The sequence below is a fragment of the Salvia splendens genome, chromosome 2 (genome assembly GCF_004379255.2).
Source record: "Salvia splendens isolate huo1 chromosome 2, SspV2, whole genome shotgun sequence".
Lineage (NCBI taxonomy): Eukaryota > Viridiplantae > Streptophyta > Magnoliopsida > Lamiales > Lamiaceae > Salvia > Salvia splendens.
The window spans coordinates 105,392-130,292 of NC_056033.1; the positions used below are offsets into that span (position 1 = coordinate 105,392).

The 24,901-nt window shown below is 39.4% G+C and overlaps 1 pseudogene; it reads right to left on the minus strand.

The window, feature by feature from the left end:
• Positions 1-15,483: 15,483 nt before the first annotated feature.
• Positions 15,484-23,847, minus strand: LOC121793084 (annotated as a pseudogene).
• Between the last annotated feature and the right edge of the window lie 1,054 nt (positions 23,848-24,901).

A 24,901-nucleotide genomic window follows, 5' to 3' on the forward strand; every position in this document is an offset into this window, starting at 1 on the left:
TGTTGACTAATATTCGATCACTGCTTTTTAATCTACGGTTTTAACTGGATAGTTAATTACAGTATGTTATAAATAATCATAAACTCCGTGACTTAATTCCCAGTACGGAACAAGCACGGGAATTTGGTCAAGAATACGCCGTGCACAAACATAGTATATAACAAGTTTCATATAATAAAACTATTAAATTATATAGGAGTATTTTGATTTGAAAAGTACTTTCTCCAGTATGATTTTTTTCTCGGTCAAGTCAAAAAGGAGTTCAGAGCCTACATCACATAGTGATGTATTGGCATCCAAAGTTAAGAGGGAATATAAATGAGGAATAAGAACAAGTTTTATAGCATTATGTATATGCTTTTCAACCTTCAGTAAAAAAAGCTAGGTAATTTGCTTTTCATGGGATTTAAGAATCAAATTGATCAACTTATAAGGCTTTACACATAAAGTTCCAAGCATGGAATTTTGCCTAGTTTGCAGATCTTGATTATTAGATGCAAGATGCTTATTCAGAAAAAAAGGTGAAAATTATGTATTTCAAATTTGTACTTCAATTGTGGTTCATGAAAACTTGTACTGTATATCAATTTTTTATGGCGTCATAATGACTCCATGGAATAATTTTCGCATGGGGAGTGGTTGATGTGACGCCGGACACAGTAAGAGCCAATGAGGGGCAAGTTAATTTTCTTATTTATATTGTCCATTTTTAGTATTTGGTGTGAAAAATCCTCTACCATTACAATGAGATACTATCAAAATATATAATCTCAAAATTTCAAACTCATATATAGTTCCACCAAAACAAATTTCGTGCATGTCTTGACTCTTGAGAGAAATTCCATTTTTTTAATTGAGTGGGGAGGTGGGCGGCATAAACTACGGAGTAATTATAAGTGAATTGGTAATTACTGTATGAAATAATTTTAACTGTAGCAGATAATGGGAGGGGAAATGATTGACATGAGTTTTTCAACGGCTTTTTGTTATCTATACTAATAAAAAAGGACACTTGGTTGAAAAGACTATAATACTCTTTTTTGCGGGAAAAATATATAATGTGGGATGGTTCTTTTGGTAAATCCCGTCAGCTCAATTTGGAGTTTATCCTCTGATTTCTTTAGCGTTGCTGTCTTTACTAAAAAAAATTATTCTATTACAATATGTATATTTATTTTATTCTTTCAAAGTTGATGATCCATTAATCAATTTCCAATGCCCTTTGTCCCTGCAAAAAATTATTGATATATTAGTAATTATATTTAAAATTACTTTCAAGACTAAACACAAAGAATCTACAAGCAAATTTAGAAAACAGTGTGACATCCTATTAAATATAAAATTTTTTGAATTAAGTAAAATATTCATTCAGTATGTATGTCATTATATCTACCAAAAATAATGAATATCCCCTAATTCAGTTATCAGCCCACGTAAATCTCATTTGGCAATGCAAACATTTGATAGGTTGTCACACTATTAAATAAAATAAGCATAAGATTACAATTTTAGGAAATTTAAAAATAAAAGACAGAGATGAGATAGTAACAGAGAAATAAGACCGAGAGAGACACAGATGGAGAGAGAGAGAGGGAGAGAGAGACAGCCTATTAAATATAAAAATCTTTCCTGCAAAGTAATATAAATTAATTCATATGTTTCCAATGAAATTTATCCCTGAAAAAGGTAAATAATAAATTAGTAATATGTATAAAACTTATCATGTATAGATTTGAAAGTATCAATGACCCAACATCTGTGAAATTGAGAATGAGATAGAGAATATAATGAAAATTTTAGAACATGAAAAATAAGAGATAGAATTAAATCACAATTTTAGAACATGAAAAATATAACATAGAAAAATATAAATTTAAGATTATGTTCTAAATGTAGGGACAATGTACCAAATGAAAAACCTTTCATATATATAAATTGTAAAGAAATTCGTCTGTAAAGAAAATGATGAAAGGGAGCAATAACTAATTGAAACTGACTGCATTAAATTTTGAAGAACTTCATGTATATAAATTTGAAAAAATATTTATGAAATTCGTTTCTGCAAAGAAATTGGAGAAATGGGGCAGCATACTATATGTGATAAGCTTATATCCAAAGCATTAAATAAGATTAAGTATCAACTTAACATTCTTAAACCCCTAAAAAAATGATTTGAAATAGTATGTTATAAGAGATACATAGATAGTAGAAGTGATAGCATGAACTGGAATTAATGTGCACCCATTAAAGTACATCCGAAACATATCATTAAATAGCTCATTTGCTTCAATTTCAGAATGTGCAACCTTTAGAGCATAGATAAAGAATTTCATACCTTTTGTTTTTATCTTGGTATATTGTTTTGCTAATATATTGCTCATGTAGTAGAGTAGGTTCTAGCCTCCCACGCCTGCCTTGTCATCTGTCCTCTTTGTGTAATGATGTCATGTCATCTGTCCTCTTTGTGTAATGATTATAGAGTGAGGAGTGAGAGACGGCTGTTTGTGTTCTTTATGGTTCTCTTTCTCTTTCCTTTTTCTGTAGAGTGAAGAGTGAGAGGCAGTGGCTCTTATGTTTTTAGGATTTAGTTTGTATCCTTATAATTCTCCTATAAATAACAAAAGAATAAATTAATAATTTCTCCTATAAATAACACAAGAATAAGTTAATAAATGCAGAAATGTAATGGGCCTTAAATAAATGCAGAAACTTATAAAATTAAATAAATGACCAAATCTTACACAATATTTCATAAGTGTTAATATTAATATTAATATTACTTTATAAGTTTTAGTATTAATATTTCACATGCATACATCTAAATTCATTTTTTATGCAAATTTGTAAAAAAATATTTATTAATATCTAATATTGTTTCTAATATTTATATCTTAGTAGTATTACCTGAAAGGTCTTTCATGATGATGTTTTTATGGGGAACCTGCATGATATCTATCTAACTTGCATGATGAAGAAGAGAGTCCTATAAATACCTCTTCTCTTAACACTCCTATAATCACTTCATCTCTCAACCAAAATCAGTCAAGAAAATAAACAGAAAAATAGTCCAGTTTCTTGACTCTTCCCTAATTCATGACCTGCATACTCTCTCTTCCTATTTGTTCTTTATGTATTCTCTTATGATTCTTCACTCTATGTTCTTAATATATGTTCGTTTTTCAGTGTTTTCATTTCTATTTTTTCCAGTTTTTAGTACTCGGTATACAATTAATGTAGTGTTCTAACCTTCAATCTTTCACTGATTCCATTTTGAACAGTTTGTCCCTGCATATACTAAAAAAATTGTTAGTGGCTGTATTTCTGGCATCTCTATTCTATATGAATTTATTTTTCATAATTTAATTATTCACTGACCTGATTTTTCAGTTTCTATGCATTCTTTCTCCTTTTTCTTTCACTTTTACTTTAAATCCATTAGGATGATTACCTGCAAAAAAAATGAAACAACATTCATAAACTTAGCATTTAAATGTTGTATATGCTTTTGAGGAAATAGCAAGACTTGAGAGGCCTTTCAGCTATTAGGAAGGACAGTTGCTGATATTGTTGATGCAAATGAGGTATATATCTCACTGAGTATGCTTTACATGTTAAGAATTTTTTAATTTACCTGTATTATTCAGCTTCATTTGCAGAATATAATTTGTTTACTTTAGAATGTTTCTTCGATTTGTTTTCTTGCCACCCAGACTTATTTTGTTAGTTCAACTCTCTAAAATACTCCATTTATGTACGCATTTTTTTTTGCAGAGAATTGAGTTCTACAATTTTTGACAGATATGGTCTTTTAAATCATTATATGCAATATGATTATCTCCCTTAGAGTAACATTTCTTTAAACTGTACAACATAATAAGTTTATGAACATGCTAATATAGGAGTATAAAGAGAGGGGACGTGTGTCGTGTGCACGTGTCCCTCCTTTCAACAAGATTTATAATTTTCCCACTAATTCAACAAATCTTACTAAGTATAAGAGATAAGAGCGGGGTCGAACCACAGGGACTAGGGAACTACTCAAGATTGTTTCTACGACACAATTGAAAAAGGGGTCGGCTGCTGCCATGCATTCATTGTGTGGGTTAAGACTCTAATCTACTTGACCTGGGGAATTAAATTGGACTGTCACGCCCGCATTTCCTAAGGATAGGGAGTACGGTGGACCGCGACTAGGGGAGGAATAAAGAAGCGGGGAAGAAAGGGGAGAACAAGAATACTTGACCCGAAAACGTTTAATTAGAGGAAGTTCACTTCAAAACAAAGTACTGTAGCGACATTTCTAAAGTTAAAGTAAACAGAGTTTAAATGAAAACATTGTATCGGATTACAAAGCAGCGGAAAAGACCAAGAGATAGATAATGCCGGGTATGACGACACGACACCATCCAAAAGGCAAAGTAAAAACACATTTTTGACTTTAGTTGCTCAACATCCTTCATCCCCATCGTCGCTCAACCTGCACATTAAGAAAACAACATGCAGGGCTGAGTACTTATTGCACTCAGTGGACACACGCCAAAATCATAGTTTGTCATGCCCTAACAGTGTAACCTTGGGGTTTTAAGTGTAAAGAAAAATAACCCAAGTACACTAAAACATATTTCATAAATTCGACTGCGCAGTCATTTTCAGATATTGCCACCCTTATTCCCACCATCATACACTATCTGATCCAACGGGTGACAAGGGGCGTGGCCACACCCCAGGTCAACTAGACCGGCCAACTTGCTCTCAGATGGCTCCCGATCTCGTGTACACTAGCCTGAGGGTTCGCAGCCCAACAGACCCGAATTCGATTAAACATATGTGGTAAACCACTTCAGATAGGTTTCAAAACAAAACAGTTGGCAAGACAAACAGTTCATCTCCATAAACATTTCCGGAACAGCGTCCGTATTAAAGATAACCCACAAAATAGTAGGGTAGAAAAGCCCACCTCAATTGCTTAGCTTTTAAATAGTTCCCTTCTTCAACCACAATTTCCTCGTAAAAGATCACCCTTTTGAAAGATAGATAAATATCAAGATTAGAGTCAGGAAAGACGAGGTTCAAACGACAATGCATGATTCCTACGTGGATGACTTCAACATCTAGCACATTACACGTACACACACTTAACAACATCTTATAAGTCAATCACACAAAAACACACGTCCGAAACACACCACGCACGCACCCGACACGCATACAACGTACTCAAGACGCGCACACGACACACACCCAAAACACTCGCACTCCCGGTAAACCCGCACCGTGCAAACGGCTCACTTGGCTCGGGACAGGTTCGGGAAAAAGGCTCGGCGTCTCGGCCTGGCTCGGCATCTCGGTCGGCGGTCTCGGCCACCTGGCTCGGCACCTCGGCCGACCGTCTCGGCCGCCTGGCTCGGCACCTCGGCCGACCGTCTCGGCCGCCTGGCTCGGCACATGTCTCGGCGTCTGGCTCGGCCCTGGCTCGGCACCCGTCTCGGCACCTCTCTCGGCACTGGCTCGGCACCTGTCTCGGCATCTGGCTCGGCGCCCGTCTCGGCACCTGTCTCGGCACTGGCTCGGCACCTGTCTCGGCATCTGGCTCGGCATCTGGCTCGGCGTCTCGGCCGCTGGCCCGATCAAGTGCACACCAGTTTTCCCCCAACCAACGATTCTCAAACCTTATACGACATTCACAACACACATTCTACATCCCAAAACACACCCGAAAACAAGAGATCAACCCTCCAAAACTCTCCACAACACCACCCTAGGCCAAACCCTAAAACTCTCGGCCAACACACACAAAACACTCGAACCAAACACTGATTCCTCCGAGCCATCCCTTGGCCAAACACACCCACATACATCATAATATCAAAACACCCAGATTCACACCCATTGCACAAAAACACCTCACCCAGAAACGTACATCTCGCAGAACTGCGCAGTTTACTTACAAAAATCATTATAAAATCATCCGACGTCCAATGAAGCTGAAATTTACACACCACACAGAAGACACACCCAAGTTTAAACAGTTAAAATTTCGTACCAAAAGGAGATCGTTTGCTCAGTCAAAAAGGGGTCGGATCCCACTGTCAGTCCCCACCGAAGACATACCCCACACAAACACATAATCACAAAGCCTATTCAGCATCTAAAACATTCAAACGTCCTAAATGCATGTGTTTTCGAAATTATCATGAGTTAGGGTCTTGGGTTACCTTTCCCGGATAGTTCAAACGTAGTTCAAACGCTTTACTTCCTCTTCCGACTCCGATTCACAACGAGAGAGAGTAACACCTTGATGAACCAAGAAATCGATGAGAGGGAGTGAAAGGAAAAAGGTGAGAACCGAGGGGGAGAAAGAGGGAGACCTTACCGTGATGTTGAGAACGATTGCGAGAGAGAAAGAGAGGAACCGATGTGAGGGAGAGATTGGAAAGAAAGGGAGTGCATCGGTTATGTGGGAGTGGGGAGAGGTTGAGAAAGTAGTGGGGAGAGGGAGAGAAACCGAGAGAGAGAGGGAGAGAGAGAGATTTAATTTATTAAATAGGATTTTATTTGTTTTTCAATTAATCATAAAAATCTAAATATTCACATACATAAATAATATAAATCAATTAAGACTACCAAACCATATCTTAAACAAGATATTCACAAAATTCAAACCTTAATTAAAAGAGTAAAATTCTTATTTAATTATTTTATTTTCGGATATTACATTCCTCCCACCTTAAGGAAATTTCGTCCCGAAATTTGCCTAGATCACTCAAACAGCTCTGGAAACTTCTCTCTCATCTTATCTTCTAATTCCCAGGTTGCTTCTTCGACCCCATGATTCCCCCACCGTACTTTCACCGAAACAATTGACTTATTCCTCAATTCTTGCACCCTTCGATCCAAAATGGCCTCGGGCTTCTCCTCATAACTTAGATCGGAATTTAGGACCATCATCTCTTCTTGGTGAACTATGTGTGTGGGGTCAAACACGTACTTCCTCAATTGTGACATATGGAAGACGTTGTGCACATTTCCAAAGTTTGGTGGTAGGGCCAATCTGTATGCTACCGCGCCGACTCTATCCAAAATCTCGTACGGACCGATAATCGGGGTCTCAGCTTTCCTTTCACTCCAAAACGAGTTATTCCCTTAGAAGGGGAAACTTTCAGAAAGACCTTTTCTCCGACCTCGAATTGTAAATCGGTCCTTCGAACATCCGCATATGATTTCTGTGATTTCTGTCGATCCTGTGCCTCCTTGATCCTCCCACGGATTTGTCGGACAATCTCTATCATCTCTTCTACAGAGTCTGGTCCGAGAATTCTTCTCTCACCCCACTTCATCCCAATAAAGTGGCGATCTACACTTCTTTCCATACAATGCCTCATATGGAGCCATCTGATCGTCGCCTGGTAACTATTATTGTAAGCGAACTCAACCAAAGACAACACTTCTTCCCAACCCCAACCTCGATCTAGCACCACGGCTCGCAGCATATCCTCTAAGGCTTGAATCGTTCTCTCTGACTGCCCATCGGTTTGTGGGTGGAAGGCAGTACTAAATTCAATTTAGTCCCCCAACTCGCGCTGCAGGCTCGTCCAAAACCTAGAAGTAAATTTGGCATCGCGATCGGATTGTAATTGTCGCTGGTACTCCATGCAAGCGTATAATCTCCCGCACATATATCTTAGCCAACTGGTGGATCCATAGGTAGCACGAACCGGTACAAATGAGCAGATTTGGTGAGGCGATCTATAATCACCCAAATCACAGTGTTTCCTCGCTGGGAATTTTGGCAGTCCTGTCACAAAGTCCATTGCAATATGTTCCCACTTCCATTCTGGAATCTCAAGGGTTGCAATCTCCCATAGGGCCGTTGGTGTAGCGCCTTTACTTGTTGACATGCCAGGCATCTCTCCACAAATGCTTGCAACATGCTTTTTCATACGTTCCACCAAAATTGCCTCTTCATGTCTTGATACAATCTTGGTACTTCCTGGGTGAGCAGCGTATGGGGTTTCATGTGCTTCTCTCATGATTTCCATTCTCAGGCCTTCATCCTTAGGCACACACAACCTTCCCTTGTATGTGAGACCCTTATCCGCTGCCTCACGAAAGTTTCCGAGTTCACCCGCCCTCACTTCTTGAGCGAATCTTTTCTAGTAACGTATCCCGCCGTTGAGCTTCCACAATTCTGGCTCTTAAGTCGGGTTCCATCACCAACGTGGCTATTATTCCTTCCACAGTCTCGGGCATTCTCACTACTTCCAACCGCATCTTACTGAACTCTTGGATTAAACTCTCCTCGATAGTAAGAAAAGTGGCCAGCTGAGATTGAGACTTCCTACTAAGAGCATCGGCCACTTACGTTTGCTTTTCTCCCGGATGGTAATTTATACCACAATCGTAGTCCTCTCACCAACTCGAGCCACCTACGCTGGCGCATGTTCAACTCCTTTTGCTCAAAGAAGTACTTTAGACTCTTATGGTCCGTGTATATCTCACAACGGACTCCATAGAGATGATGTCTCCAGATCTTCAATGCATGTGTACCACGGCTGCCAGTTCTAAGTCATGTGTCGGATAATTCAGCTCATGGGACTTCAATTGTCTCGATGCATATGCAATCACTTTCCCCTTCTGCACAAGCACACATCCAAGTCCCACCCTTCGACGCATCCGTATACACCGCATAGTCAGTCCCTGACTCCGGTACAGCTAGAATGGTGGCGGGTGTGGTCATATTTCTCCTTCAACAACTGAAAACTCGCCTCACATTCTGGTGTCCAAATCATCTTGACTCCCTTTTTCAGTTGCTGTGTCATTGGCCTGGCTATCTTCGAGAATCCCTCAATGACTCTTCGATAATAGCCCGCCAGTCCTAAGAAGCTTCGAATTTCATTTTGTGTAGAAGGCGACTTCCATTCCTGTACAGCTTCCACCTTGGCCGGGTCTACACGAATTCCATCTGAAGTTACTACATGTCCAAGAAAATTCACTTCCTTGAGCCAAAACTCGCATTATACTGAACTTGGCATATAGTTTCTCGTCCCTTAGGGTTGCTAGGACGGTTCTCAAGTGGCGCTTTGTGCTCCTCCACGTTCTTTGAGTAAACAAGCACATCATCGATGAAAACTAGGACAAACCGATCCAAATACGGTTGGAACACGCGGTTCATAAGGTCCATGAACACTGCCGGGGCGTTCGTCAGTCCAAAAGGCATCACAACGAACTAATAATGACCATATCTTGTTCGGAAAGCCGTCTTGGGTACATCTTCTCGCCGAACTCTCAGCTGATGGTACCCAGACCTCAAATCCATCTTAGAGAAGACTCCTGCCCCTCGAAGTTGGTCAAACAAGTCGCTATCCTTGGTAGTGGATACTTGTTCTTTCAGCGTCAGTTTGTTAGCTCTCGATAGTCGATGCACATCCTCATGTTCATCCTTCTTTCTTCACAAACAACACTGGTGCTCCCATGGCGACACGCTAGGTCTAATGATCCCTAATTCCAGTAGCTCTTGTAGTTGCCACCTTAAGCTCCTCCAACTCTTTTGGCGCCATCCTATAAGGTGCCTTGGATATTGGTGTCGATCCGGGCTCCAGATCGATCGTGAATTCTACTTGCCTGTCGGGTGGGGGTCCCGGCAATGCATCGGGGAAAGACATCGGGATATTCACTCACTATCGCCACATCTTCTATCTTCCTGTCTTTCTTCTCCTCCCCATTCAAATAAACAAGGTACGCTGGACATCCCTTCCTCATCATTGTAGTGGCTTGCAGCGCGGAGACAATGGACTTGCGTCGGTTCATTGAGATTCCGTAAAACCTCGTCGGCTCTTTTCCTGGGGTTTCAAACGAAATTTCCCTTTCTCTACAATGAAGGGTAACGTGGTTCTCCGCTAACCAATCCATACCCAAGATTATGTCTACGCTACCCATCGTCATTACTTGTAAATTATGAGCCAACAAACTGAGTTCACCTATTCCAAAGTTCACACACGCACAAGATCGGGATATATCTATAGTCCCGCCTACCGGTGAGGTCACACTCATAGTGGGTTCGGTCTTAACAGTAGGTAATCCTAATGTATCCACACAAGAAGTTGATATAAAGGAATGCGATGCACCCGTATCAAACAAGACAACTATAGGCATGTTGAGAAGTGTGCCCATACCTGCCAGTTTCCTTGCCCAAAGGTTTCTTTCCCGTTTGCCGGCTGCTTCCCCTTCAAGGCGTAGGCTCTTGCTTGCGACGGCAGTCCTTGGCGGCGTTGTTGCGGTTGAGGTGCAGGTAGTGCCTGGGATGGTGGACGGAAGCCTAACTGGTTCTGTCTCGTCCCCGTTCCCATGTTCTTATTGGGCAACTTCGGAAGTAATGGCCACTTCCACCACAGCTGAAGCATCTAGGGTCTCGACACTCTCCGGTGTGGTACTTGAAGCATCTTCCACATTGAGGGTTCCTCGGCGGAAAGCTTGCCCTCGGGTGATAGGTATTCTGTCTCCCGCCATTGTAGGGTGGGTTCTTCATGTGTTGTGGCCTCTTGCCACCATACTGAGTGTGATCACCATCCCACCTCCTCTTCTCTTGATGACCTGACTGAGCTTGTAGGGGTGTCGCGTTTGTTGTCGCCACCACTTTTGGTTTAGGGAGTGCATCTTCCACGTCCAGTGCACAAGTCAAGATCTCCGAGTAGGAGAGTTCTCCTCGACAAGCCAATGCGGCCTTTATCTCATCCTTGAGCCCGGCCCGGAACTTCACCGCCCATTTCTCGTCGGTGTCCATCAACTCGGGCGCATATCGTGCCATCTGCGCGAGGGCTCGGTCGTACTCAGTTACAGTCATTCGGCCTTGGCTCAGCGTGTGGAATTCTACCACCTTGGCCCGTCTGTACGTCTTTGGGACATACTTGTTATCAATCTCCATTTTAAACTCCTCCCATGTTAACGCTTCCAAGCGTGCAGGATTCATAGTTCTTTGCCGAGTCTCCCACCAGTAATCGGCAGCACCTGATAGTTGAAAGGTGGCGCAAGCAATGCGCTCCCTATCTGTGCACTCCATGACCCTGAAAATACGCTCGAGGCCGCGTATCCACTCTTCGGCTTTTGAGGGATCTCCTTGTCCATCGAATTTAGGGGGATTCTGCCTGGAGAACGTAACTATGAATCTTTCTTGCTGAGGCGGGGGTGGAGGTGGTGGTGGAGGTGGTGGTGGAGGTGGTGCCTCAGCGTTGGGTCCTTGTTGTGGACGGCGTTCACGTCTTGGCGGCATTCTGATTCAAAATCCAAAAAGTGTTACTACAATTCTCATCCAAAATTACCACTTTCTCAAAATTTTCTCATAATCTTCAAGTGGTAAGATGCAACACATAGGATATAATCAAAATCAAATTCTCATTAAAAGAAAGGAGGTCAAACGTTGTTTCCCAAGAGCAGATCGTACTAAAAACAAAAACTAACAAGACATCAACTATTTATTTCTAGACTACGACTCGATCATCTTCATCCATAGGCCCTTCCTCCGGATCTTCGTCATCGTCCTCCTCGGAATTCCCTTGCGGAGCCACCTCGGGTTCCTCCTCGGGATCCTCTTCGGTTTCCTCCTCATAGTTATCTTCAAACCCTTGCTCACCCTCGTACATACTCACGTACTTGTCCTGATACACGATCCTCTCTTGCACATCCTGTGGGGCTGCTCCTCTCGAGAGTCTACCAGTGCACAATACACGGCCTTCCGAAAGCCAGCCATGTCGCCCACCATGTCATCGGTAACGGGCTCATGCCACGTGTACCTCCTCGCCGTTCTTTCAGCCCACTCCTTCCAGCTGTCAGGGAGCAATTCTATTAGCTTCTCAATGCCGTCAAGCTCTGTCACTCCGAACTCCTGAGCTGCCCTCCAGAGGGTGTCGAAGTGCGCTACGAACTCAATCAACGGTATGTGATCCTTCTTTCGATACACTCTATACTCTCTGAGCACCCTCTGTGCCCTAAGTCTATCACGATCACTCCGTCGCGGGGTTCGGAACATACGCGCCATCTATAGAAAACAGAAACAATCGCCTCGCATATAAAAACATGGTGCATAACCGAAGAAGAGAGAGATATGTGTATGCAGACGTATCACTGTTCTAATTCCAAGCCCGCTGGTGTTCAAAGGCCATAAGTCCTTATCTACTATAGGTCCAAGAAGCACTAGTGAAACCTCTCACGTCTAAGTTCAAACATTCAAAAGGCCAACACATTCACACGTAAAAGCTCACATCAACATTCACGTCATCATAGCATCACACATCAGCCACATGCTTTCATGTAAACTCGACACACACTAAAAGTCAGACATACCATAACAGTTTGTAACTCAAATAATTTCCAACTTTTCACATCATTTGTACCTTCTACATGCATCAACATTTACTTAAACTTTACAAAAACATTTTCAAAACCCAAAATCACAATTTCCTCCACTTCCATATACTTTCCAAAAATTCAAAATTTTCATTACCTCATTTCAGGTTGAGTGCGATGAGTCGGATGTTGAGCCAATGACACTTTTGAAAACTTACTCAAAACAGAAAAAGACTCTTGGATCCAGAGCAGAAAGAAAACCTGGCTCTGATACCACTCTGTCACGCCCGCATTTCCTAAGGATAGGAAGTACGGTGGACCGCGACTAGGGGAGGAATAAAGAAGCGGGGAAGAAAGGGGAGAACAAGAATACTTGACCCGAAAACGTTTAATTAGAGGAAGTTCACTTCAAAACAGAGTACTGTAGCGACATTTCTAAAGTTAAAGTAAACAGAGTTTAAATGAAAACATTGTATCGGATTACAAAGCAGCGGAAAAGACCAAGAGATAGATAATGCCGGGTATGACGACACGACACCATCCAAAAGGCAAAGTAAAAACACATTTTGACTTTATTGCTCAACATCCGTCATCCCCATCGTCGCTCAACCTGCACATTAAGAAAACAACATGCAGGGCTGAGTACTTATTGCACTCAGTAGACACACGCCAAAATCATAGTTTGTCATGCCATAACAGTGTAACCTTGGGGTTTTAAGTGTAAAGAAAATAAACCAAGTACACTAAAACATATTTCATAAATTCGACTGCGCAGTCATTTTCAGATATTGCCACCCTTATTCCCACCATCATACACTATCTGATCCAACGGGTGACAAGGGGCGTGGCCCACCCCAGGTCAACTAGACCGGCCAACTTGCTCTCAGATGGCTCCCGATCTCGTGTACACTAGCCTGAGGGTTCGCAGCCCAACAGACCCGAATTCGATTAAACATATGTGGTAAACCACTTCAGATAGGTTTCAAAACAAAACAGTTGGCAAGACAAACAGTTCATCTCCATAAACATTTCCGGAACAGCGTCCGTATTAAAGATAACCCACAAAATAGGTAGGCGTTGGTTTTAGGGTAGAAAAGCCACCTCAATAGCTTAGCTTTAAACTTAGTTCCCTTCTTCAACCACAATTTCCTGTAAAAGATACCCTTTGAACGATAGATAAAATGCAAGATTAGAGTCGGAAAGACGAGGTGTCAAACGACAATGCAGGTCTCCGTGGGAGACTCAACATCTAGACACATTACCAAGTACAACAGTAAAACACATATTTATAAGTACAATAACACCTTTGCTGTAGGAAATTGCATGAACAAATATATAGTAGTGGACAAAATGGCACTACAAATACTCCACTACTGAGAGTGACACTTTTACACTCATGCCCCTTCAATTTTACAGTACTAATTATTGGATTTAATATATTGAGCTATTTTGTTAATGTTTGTCCTAACAATCCTGGCGAAACACATTGGAGAAGTTATTAATTTCCTCTAATAATTAAGGTCCATTATTATGATATTATCTCATTTTTTGTACTCTCTTTTTTTTTTTTTTTTAGCATGAGTTATATTACGATCTACTACTAATTAAGTCGTCTTCAATGGTACGTAGTCGCAAGAAGAGGCCACACATTTTAGTGAAAGGGGACTTGTGGTGGATATGGCAGTCAGAGGTCCCAAAAATTGTCCCCATTTACAGATTAGCCATTAGCAATAGCATATAAGGTTAAAGACAATGGAGATAGAAACAATAATGAGTGCACCATATAATATGTTATATATACTATATAGCTGTGATCCATTACTAAACATCCTCGAGTGGTGGCTACATTCAAACCACATCTAAGGTCAACTTCCTCATTTCTTGCATTTTCTTATTCCCTAATATGTTGTAGTACTACTATGTCCTTTAAATTCTTATTTCTCTTCTTATTCATATCTACCGTTTTAGTATATATACATGAGAACTCTTACATACTCCATATATATTTATGGAGTCAGTGACGGAACCAGGAAATTAAATTAGCCGGAGCTGAAAAACTTTTAAAATAATTAATAATATTAAAATGTCTTGTTTTAACTTTAATGTAATGTCTGTACAACTTTTACAATACACTAGATCATAATTGTTTTCGACAAATCGCTATGTTCTTGAAATCGCCTAAGAATATTCTCATTCTGATATTTTTTGAAAATTTATTTCTTAATGTATACAACTAGTCAACTAATATATTATTAGTTCATTCATCTCCAATATGTCTTAAATAAGTTTCATATACTAATAAATTTATTAACTACTACTTGGATAATACAAATAATTTTATACTACTAATTCTAATTCTACCTGAATCCAAGTACCAAGTAGATTAGGAGGTTTGGGGCAACCTAAATTAGAAAAAACATGAGACGTATTGCACACTATTGATGCACTTGGAGATTATTTTATTTTGATAAAATTATAAACATTTACATACCCATCAAACTCTTATCTGAATCGGCTAATGATGTCAAGGGCATCATTAGTTATTATACCCAAAAGCAGCCCAAACAATTAATATAATGGCCAAAACTTATAAGCCCAAGTCTCATCTTCTCCAACAATTTTTCAATTTCATGGAATCAGCGGCGCGGTTGGAGTGCAGGGCTGGATCTGCATGAAGTGTTTTTGTTAAATAATAGTAAAACTAGAACTAGTACTACATATATAGTAATTTTGATTTTACAAGAAGTACTACTTACTAGGAGTACTATTTAATTAATTACTACATGGAGTATATATTTTCAATATTTCTTCTACTTATTTCACCAGCCTTACAGTAATTATATGCATATCGTTGAATACATGCATATACCATATGCGAGAATAGAAGAAGATGAAACACGAGTAGAAACAGAAGAAACGATTTCCCAATTTCTGCCGTCCCTTTAATTTCAAAGCATAAGTATAGTGTATAGCTCACAAGACTTGAACTGGTTACATTACGTCCCAATAATACATCATCTATTCGATAAACCGAAGCAGGGAGGGCTATCAAGGCCATAATATATGTAATCACGAAACCCGCAGTCACTACTAGTAGGAGTATTACATAAATTATTCGTGACTGCAATTTGATCACATGAAATGCTATTTCGACCAATAATAATCCATTCCAACACTTTCAGCATTAATGTCATTGCAATTCATCATCACCCCAACACTTGCAAGATTAATATAATTAGCATGAATCCTAGGAAGCCATATGTCACGAACGAACTCCCTTAACTCCATGCTATTTGTGTCGTATTTCAGCTGCTTTGCAGGCTTTAAAACTTGACTTCTCCAGTAGTTCTTGATTTCATTATCAGTTCGACCGGGCAACAACTTAGCTATTTCGACCACCTGCGATATCTTATTTAAAGTGATTACAAAATACTAGTAATAAATATTTAATTGTAGACGCACCGATTTCCATAAAGGGAGTGGAGCTTCATAATGCAAAGCTGCTCCTCAACTGTAATATTCCCTCGTCGAACATTTGGTTGCAAGTAGTTTTTCCATCTCAATCTGCAACTCTTGCCATTCCGCCTCAACCCTATTGATAATATGATCGTCTCAATTCACTTACTTTAATATATGCAAATAATTAACATGCAAGCGTGTAGTATGTAAATATCTACTTGATTACAATCATTTGAGTTCGATCGTACCTGAGTCTCGAGCGATGTCATTCCAACGGCCTTGGCATGAACTGCGATGTAGTTGATTAGTATGGAATCTTCATGCGAAGACCATCTACCCTTTTTCACGCTTAATATCTCTTCTAAGTTATCGCCCATCTATGTAAACAAGGATGATTCGATGTTGCACGGATGTCTCGTTTCATCACCTAGTATGCAAGCCATTTATACTAGCTGGTACGAAATACTTATTTGGATTTTGATCACTAACTATATGTTTAAAATATAAATGTCACCATACTATGAAACAAATCGTATCTATACAAGTGAGGAATATTAATTTCTTCATTCAAAAAAACATTTTTGGTCAATATCACTTCAGTTCTGGGGAATAATTTGACTTCTTTATATTTTGGTATCGATCCATTTAACATAATTAATTCATTAAAATGGGCTAGTTTGTTGACTAATATTCGATCACTGCTTTTTAATCTACGGTTTTAACTGGATAGTTAATTACAGTATGTTATAAATAATCATAAACTCCGTGACTTAATTCCCAGTACGGAACAAGCACGGGATTTGGTCAAGAATACGCCGTGCACAAACATAGTATATAACAAGTTTCATATAATAAAACTTTAAATTATATAGGAGTATTTTGATTTGAAAAGTACTTTCTCCAGTATGATTTTTTTCTCGGTCAAGTCAAAAAGGAGTTCAGAGCTACATCACATAGTGATGTATTGGCATCCAAAGTTAAGAGGGAATATAAATGAGGAATAAGAACAAGTTTTATAGCATTATGTATATGCTTTTCAACCTTCAGTAAAAAAAGCTAGGTAATTTGCTTTTCATGGGATTTAAGAATCAAATTGATCACTTATAAGGCTTTACAACATAAAGTTCCAAGCATGGAATTTTGCCTAGTTTGCAGATCTTGATTATTAGATGCAAGATGCTTATTCAGAAAAAAAGGTGAAAATTATGTATTTCAAATTTGTACTTCAATTGTGGTTCATGAAAACTTGTACTGTATATCAATTTTTTATGGCGTCATAATGACTCCATGGAATAATTTTCGCATGGGGAGTGGTTGATGTGACGCCGGACACAGTAAGAGCCAATGAGGGGCAAGTTATTTTCTTATTTATATTGTCCATTTTTAGTATTTTGGTGTGAAAAATCCTCTACCATTACAATGAGATACTATCAAAATATATAATCTCAAAATTTCAAACTCATATATAGTTCCACCAAAACAAATTTCGTGCATGTCTTGACTCTTGAGAGAAATTCCATTTTTTAATTGAGTGGGGAGTGGGCGGCATAAACTACGGAGTAATTATAAGTGAATTGGTAATTACTGTATGAAATAATTTTACTGTAGCAGATAATGGGAGGGGAATGATTGGACATGAGTTTTTCAACGGCTTTTTGTTATCTATACTAAAAAAAAAGGACACTTGGTTGAAAAGACTATAATACTCTTTTTGGCGGGAAAAATATATAATGTGGGATGGTTCTTTTGGTAAATCCGTCAGCTCAATTTGGAGTTTATCCTCTGATTTCTTTAGCGTTGCTGTCTTTACTAAAAAAAATTATTCTATTACAATATGTATATTTATTTTATTCTTTCAAAGTTGATGATCCATTAATCAATTTCCAATGCCCTTTGTCCCTGCAAAAAATTATTGATATATTAGTAATTATATTTAAAATTACTTTCAAGACTAAACACAAAGAATCTACAAGCAAATTTAGAAAACAGTGTGACATCCTATTAAATATAAATTTTTTGAATTAAGTAAAATATTCATTCAGTATGTATGTCATTATATCTACCAAAAATAATGAATATCCCCTAATTCAGTTATCAGCCCACGTAAATCTCATTTGGCAATGCAAACATTTGATAGGTTGTCACACTATTAAATAAAATAAGCATAAGATTACAATTTTAGGAAATTTAAAAATAAAAGACAGAGATGAGATAGTAACAGAGAAATAAGACCGAGAGAGACACAGATGGAGAGAGAGAGAGGGAGAGAGAGAGACAGCCTATTAAATATAAAAATCTTTCCTGCAAAGTAATATAAATTAATTCATATGTTTCCAATGAAAATTTATCCCTGAAAAAGGTAAATAATAAATTAGTAATATGTATAAAACTTATCATGTATAGATTTGAAAGTATCAATGACCCAACATCTGTGAAATTGAGAATGAGATAGAGAATATAATGAAAATTTTAGAACATGAAAAATAAGAGATAGAATTAAATCACAATTTTAGAACATGAAAAATATAACATAGAAAAATATAAATTTAAGATTATGTTCTAAATGTAGGGACAATGTACCAAATGAAAAACCTTTCATATATATAAATTGTAAAGAAATTCGTCTGTAAAGAAAATGAGGAAAGGGAGGCAATAACTAATTGAAACTGACTGCATTAAATTTTGAAGAACTTCATGTATATAAATTTGAAAAAATATTTATGAAATTCGTTTCTGCAAAGAAATTGGAGAAATGGGGCAGCATACTATATGTGATAAGCTTATATCCAAAGCATTAAATAAGATTAAGTATCAACTTAACATTCTTAAACCCCTAAAAAAATGATTTGAAATAGTATGTTATAAGAGATACATAGATAGTAGAAGTGATAGCATGAACTGGAATTAATGTGCACCCATTAAAGTACATCCGAAACATATCATTAAATAGCTCATTTGCTTCAATTTCAGAATGTGCAACCTTTAGAGCATAGATAAAGAATTTCATACCTTTTGTTTTTATCTTGGTATATTGTTTTGCTAATATATTGCTCATGTAGTAGAGTAGGTTCTAGCCTCCCACGCCTGCCTTGTCATCTGTCCTCTTTGTGTAATGATGTCATGTCATCTGTCCTCTTTGTGTAATGATTATAGAGTGAGGAGTGAGAGACGGCTGTTTGTGTTCTTTATGGTTCTCTTTCTCTTTCCTTTTTCTGTAGAGTGAAGAGTGAGAGGCAGTGGCTCTTATGTTTTTAGGATTTAGTTTGTATCCTTATAATTCTCCTATAAATAACAAAAGAATAAATTAATAATTTCTCCTATAAATAACACAAGAATAAGTTAATAAATGCAGAAATGTAATGGGCCTTAAATAAATGCAGAAACTTATAAAATTAAATAAATGACCAAATCTTACACAATATTTCATAAGTGTTAATATTAATATTAATATTACTTTATAAGTTTTAGTATTAATATTTCACATGCATACATCTAAATTCATTTTTTATGCAAATTTGTAAAAAAATATTTATTAATATCTAATATTGTTTCTAATATTTATATCTTAGTAGTATTACCTGAAAGGTCTTTCATGATGATGTTTTTATGGGGAACCTGCATGATATCTATCTAACTTGCATGATGAAGAAGAGAGTCCTATAAATACCTCTTCTCTTAACACTCCTATAATCACTTCATCTCTCAACCAAAATCAGTCAAGAAAATAAACAGAAAAATAGTCCAGTTTCTTGACTCTTCCCTAATTCATGACCTGCATACTCTCTCTTCCTATTTGTTCTTTATGTATTCTCTTATGATTCTTCACTCTATGTTCTTAATATATGTTCGTTTTTCAGTGTTTTCATTTCTATTTTTTTTCCAGTTTTTAGTACTCGGTATACAATTAATGTAGTGTTCTAACCTTCAATCTTTCACTGATTCCATTTTGAACAGTTTGTCCCTGCATATACTAAAAAAATTGTTAGTGGCTGTATTTCTGGCATCTCTATTCTATATGAATTTATTTTTCATAATTTAATTATTCACTGACCTGATTTTTCAGTTTCTATGCATTCTTTCTCCTTTTTCTTTCACTTTTACTTTAAATCCATTAGGATGATTACCTGCAAAAAAAATGAAACAACATTCATAAACTTAGCATTTAAATGTTGTATATGCTTTTGAGGAAATAGCAAGACTTGAGAGGCCTTTCAGCTATTAGGAAGGACAGTTGCTGATATTGTTGATGCAAATGAGGTATATATCTCACTGAGTATGCTTTACATGTTAAGAATTTTTTAATTTACCTGTATTATTCAGCTTCATTTGCAGAATATAATTTGTTTACTTTAGAATGTTTCTTCGATTTGTTTTCTTGCCACCCAGACTTATTTTGTTAGTTCAACTCTCTAAAATACTCCATTTATGTACGCATTTTTTTTTGCAGAGAATTGAGTTCTACAATTTTTGACAGATATGGTCTTTTAAATCATTATATGCAATATGATTATCTCCCTTAGAGTAACATTTCTTTAAACTGTACAACATAATAAGTTTATGAACATGCTAATATAGGAGTATAAAGAGAGGGGACGTGTGTCGTGTGCACGTGTCCCTCCTTTCAACAAGATTTATAATTTTCCCACTAATTCAACAAATCTTACTAAGTATAAGAGATAAGAGCGGGGTCGAACCACAGGGACTAGGGAACTACTCAAGATTGTTTCTACGACACAATTGAAAAAGGGGTCGGCTGCTGCCATGCATTCATTGTGTGGGTTAAGACTCTAATCTACTTGACCTGGGGAATTAAATTGGACTGTCACGCCCGCATTTCCTAAGGATAGGGAGTACGGTGGACCGCGACTAGGGGAGGAATAAAGAAGCGGGGAAGAAAGGGGAGAACAAGAATACTTGACCCGAAAACGTTTAATTAGAGGAAGTTCACTTCAAAACAAAGTACTGTAGCGACATCTCTAAAGTTAAAGTAAACAGAGTTTAAATGAAAACATTGTATCGGATTACAAAGCAGCGGAAAAGACCAAGAGATAGATAATGCCGGGTATGACGACACGACACCATCCAAAAGGCAAAGTAAAAACACATTTTTGACTTTAGTTGCTCAACATCCGTCATCCCCATCGTCGCTCAACCTGCACATTAAGAAAACAACATGCAGGGCTGAGTACTTATTGCACTCAGTGGACACACGCCAAAATCATAGTTTGTCATGCCCTAACAGTGTAACCTTGGGGTTTTAAGTGTAAAGAAAAATAACCCAAGTACACTAAAACATATTTCATAAATTCGACTGCGCAGTCATTTTCAGATATTGCCACCCTTATTCCCACCATCATACACTATCTGATCCAACGGGTGACAAGGGGCGTGGCCACACCCCAGGTCAACTAGACCGGCCAACTTGCTCTCAGATGGCTCCCGATCTCGTGTACACTAGCCTGAGGGTTCGCAGCCCAACAGACCCGAATTCGATTAAACATATGTGGTAAACCACTTCAGATAGGTTTCAAAACAAAACAGTTGGCAAGACAAACAGTTCATCTCCATAAACATTTCCGGAACAGCGTCCGTATTAAAGATAACCCACAAAATAGTAGGGTAGAAAAGCCCACCTCAATTGCTTAGCTTTTAAATAGTTCCCTTCTTCAACCACAATTTCCTCGTAAAAGATCACCCTTTTGAAAGATAGATAAATATCAAGATTAGAGTCAGGAAAGACGAGGTTCAAACGACAATGCATGATTCCTACGTGGATGACTTCAACATCTAGCACATTACACGTACACACACTTAACAACATCTTATAAGTCAATCACACAAAAACACACGTCCGAAACACACCACGCACGCACCCGACACGCATACAACGTACTCAAGACGCGCACACGACACACACCCAAAACACTCGCACTCCCGGTAAACCCGCACCGTGCAAACGGCTCACTTGGCTCGGGACAGGTTCGGGAAAAAGGCTCGGCGTCTCGGCCTGGCTCGGCATCTCGGTCGGCGGTCTCGGCCACCTGGCTCGGCACCTCGGCCGACCGTCTCGGCCGCCTGGCTCGGCACCTCGGCCGACCGTCTCGGCCGCCTGGCTCGGCACATGTCTCGGCGTCTGGCTCGGCCCTGGCTCGGCACCCGTCTCGGCACCTCTCTCGGCACTGGCTCGGCACCTGTCTCGGCATCTGGCTCGGCGCCCGTCTCGGCACCTGTCTCGGCACTGGCTCGGCACCTGTCTCGGCATCTGGCTCGGCATCTGGCTCGGCGTCTCGGCCGCTGGCCCGATCAAGTGCACACCAGTTTTCCCCCAACCAACGATTCTCAAACCTTATACGACATTCACAACACACATTCTACATCCCAAAACACACCCGAAAACAAGAGATCAACCCTCCAAAACTCTCCACAACACCACCCTAGGCCAAACCCTAAAACTCTCGGCCAACACACACAAAACACTCGAACCAAACACTGATTCCTCCGAGCCATCCCTTGGCCAAACACACCCACATACATCATAATATCAAAACACCCAGATTCACACCCATTGCACAAAAACACCTCACCCAGAAACGTACATCTCGCAGAACTGCGCAGTTTACTTACAAAAATCATTATAAAATCATCCGACGTCCAATGAAGCTGAAATTTACACACCACACAGAAGACACACCCAAGTTTAAACAGTTAAAATTTCGTACCAAAAGGAGATCGTTTGCTCAGTCAAAAAGGGGTCGGATCCCACTGTCAGTCCCCACCGAAGACATACCCCACACAAACACATAATCACAAAGCCTATTCAGCATCTAAAACATTCAAAACGTCCTAAATGCATGTGTTTTCGAAATTATCATGAGTTAGGGTCTTGGGTTACCTTTCCCGGATAGTTCAAACGTAGTTCAAACGCTTTACTTCCTCTTCCGACTCCGATTCACAACGAGAGAGAGTAACACCTTGATGAACCAAGAAATCGATGAGAGGGAGTGAAAGGAAAAAGGTGAGAACCGAGGGGGAGAAAGAGGGAGACCTTACCGTGATGTTGAGAACGATTGCGAGAGAGAAAGAGAGGAACCGATGTGAGGGAGAGATTGGAAAGAAAGGGAGTGCATCGGTTATGTGGGAGTGGGGAGAGGTTGAGAAAGTAGTGGGGAGAGGGAGAGAAACCGAGAGAGAGAGGGAGAGAGAGAGATTTAATTTATTAAATAGGATTTTATTTTGTTTTTCAATTAATCATAAAAATCTAAATATTCACATACATAAATAATATAAATCAATTAAGACTACCAAACCATATCTTAAACAAGATATTCACAAAATTCAAACCTTAATTAAAAGAGTAAAATTCTTATTTAATTATTTTATTTTCGGATATTACATTCCTCCCACCTTAAAGGAAATTTCGTCCCGAAATTTGCCTAGATCACTCAAACAGCTCTGGAAACTTCTCTCTCATCTTATCTTCTAATTCCCAGGTTGCTTCTTCGACCCCATGATTCCTCCACCGTACTTTCACCGAAACAATTGACTTATTCCTCAATTCTTGCACCCTTCGATCCAAAATGGCCTCGGGCTTCTCCTCATAACTTAGATCGGAATTTAGGACCATCATCTCTTCTTGGTGAACTATGTGTGTGGGGTCAAACACGTACTTCCTCAATTGTGACATATGGAAGACGTTGTGCACATTTCCAAAGTTTGGTGGTAGGGCCAATCTGTATGCTACCGCGCCGACTCTATCCAAAATCTCGTACGGACCGATAAATCGGGGTCTCAGCTTTCCTTTCACTCCAAAACGAGTTATTCCCTTAGAAGGGGAAACTTTCAGAAAGACCTTTTCTCCGACCTCGAATTGTAAATCGGTCCTTCGAACATCCGCATATGATTTCTGTGATTTCTGTCGATCCTGTGCCTCCTTGATCCTCCCACGGATTTGTCGGACAATCTCTATCATCTCTTCTACAGAGTCTGGTCCGAGAATTCTTCTCTCACCCACTTCATCCCAATAAAGTGGCGATCTACACTTCTTTCCATACAATGCCTCATATGGAGCCATCTTGATCGTCGCCTGGTAACTATTATTGTAAGCGAACTCAACCAAAGACAACACTTCTTCCCAACCCCAACCTCGATCTAGCACCACGGCTCGCAGCATATCCTCTAAGGCTTGAATCGTTCTCTCTGACTGCCCATCGGTTTGTGGGTGGAAGGCAGTACTAAAATTCAATTTAGTCCCCAACTCGCGCTGCAGGCTCGTCCAAAACCTAGAAGTAAATTTGGCATCGCGATCGGATGTAATTGTCGCTGGTACTCCATGCAAGCGTATAATCTCCCGCACATATATCTTAGCCAACTGGTTGGATCCATAGGTAGCACGAACCGGTACAAAATGAGCAGATTTGGTGAGGCGATCTATAATCACCCAAATCACAGTGTTTCCTCGCTGGGATTTTTGGCAGTCCTGTCACAAAGTCCATTGCAATATGTTCCCACTTCCATTCTGGAATCTCAAGGGGTTGCAATCTCCCATAGGGCCGTTGGTGTAGCGCCTTTACTTGTTGACATGCCAGGCATCTCTCCACAAATGCTGCAACATGCTTTTTCATACCGTTCCACCAAAATTGCCTCTTCATGTCTTGATACATCTTGGTACTTCCTGGGTGAGCAGCGTATGGGGTTTCATGTGCTTCTCTCATGATTTCCATTCTCAGGCCTTCATCCTTAGGCACACACAACCTTCCCTTGTATGTGAGACCCTTATCCGCTGCCTCACGAAAGTTTCCGAGTTCACCCGCCCTCACTTCTGAGCGAATCTTTTCTAGTAACGTATCCCGCCGTTGAGCTTCCACAATTCTGGCTCTTAAGTCGGGTTCCATCACCAACGTGGCTATTATTCCTTCCACAGTCTCGGGCATTCTCACTACTTCCAACCGCATCTTACTGAACTCTTGGATTAAACTCTCCTCGATAGTAAGAAAAGTGGCCAGCTGAGATTGAGACTTCCTACTAAGAGCATCGGCCACTACGTTTGCTTTTCCCGGATGGTAATTTATACCACAATCGTAGACATTCACCAACTCGAGCCACC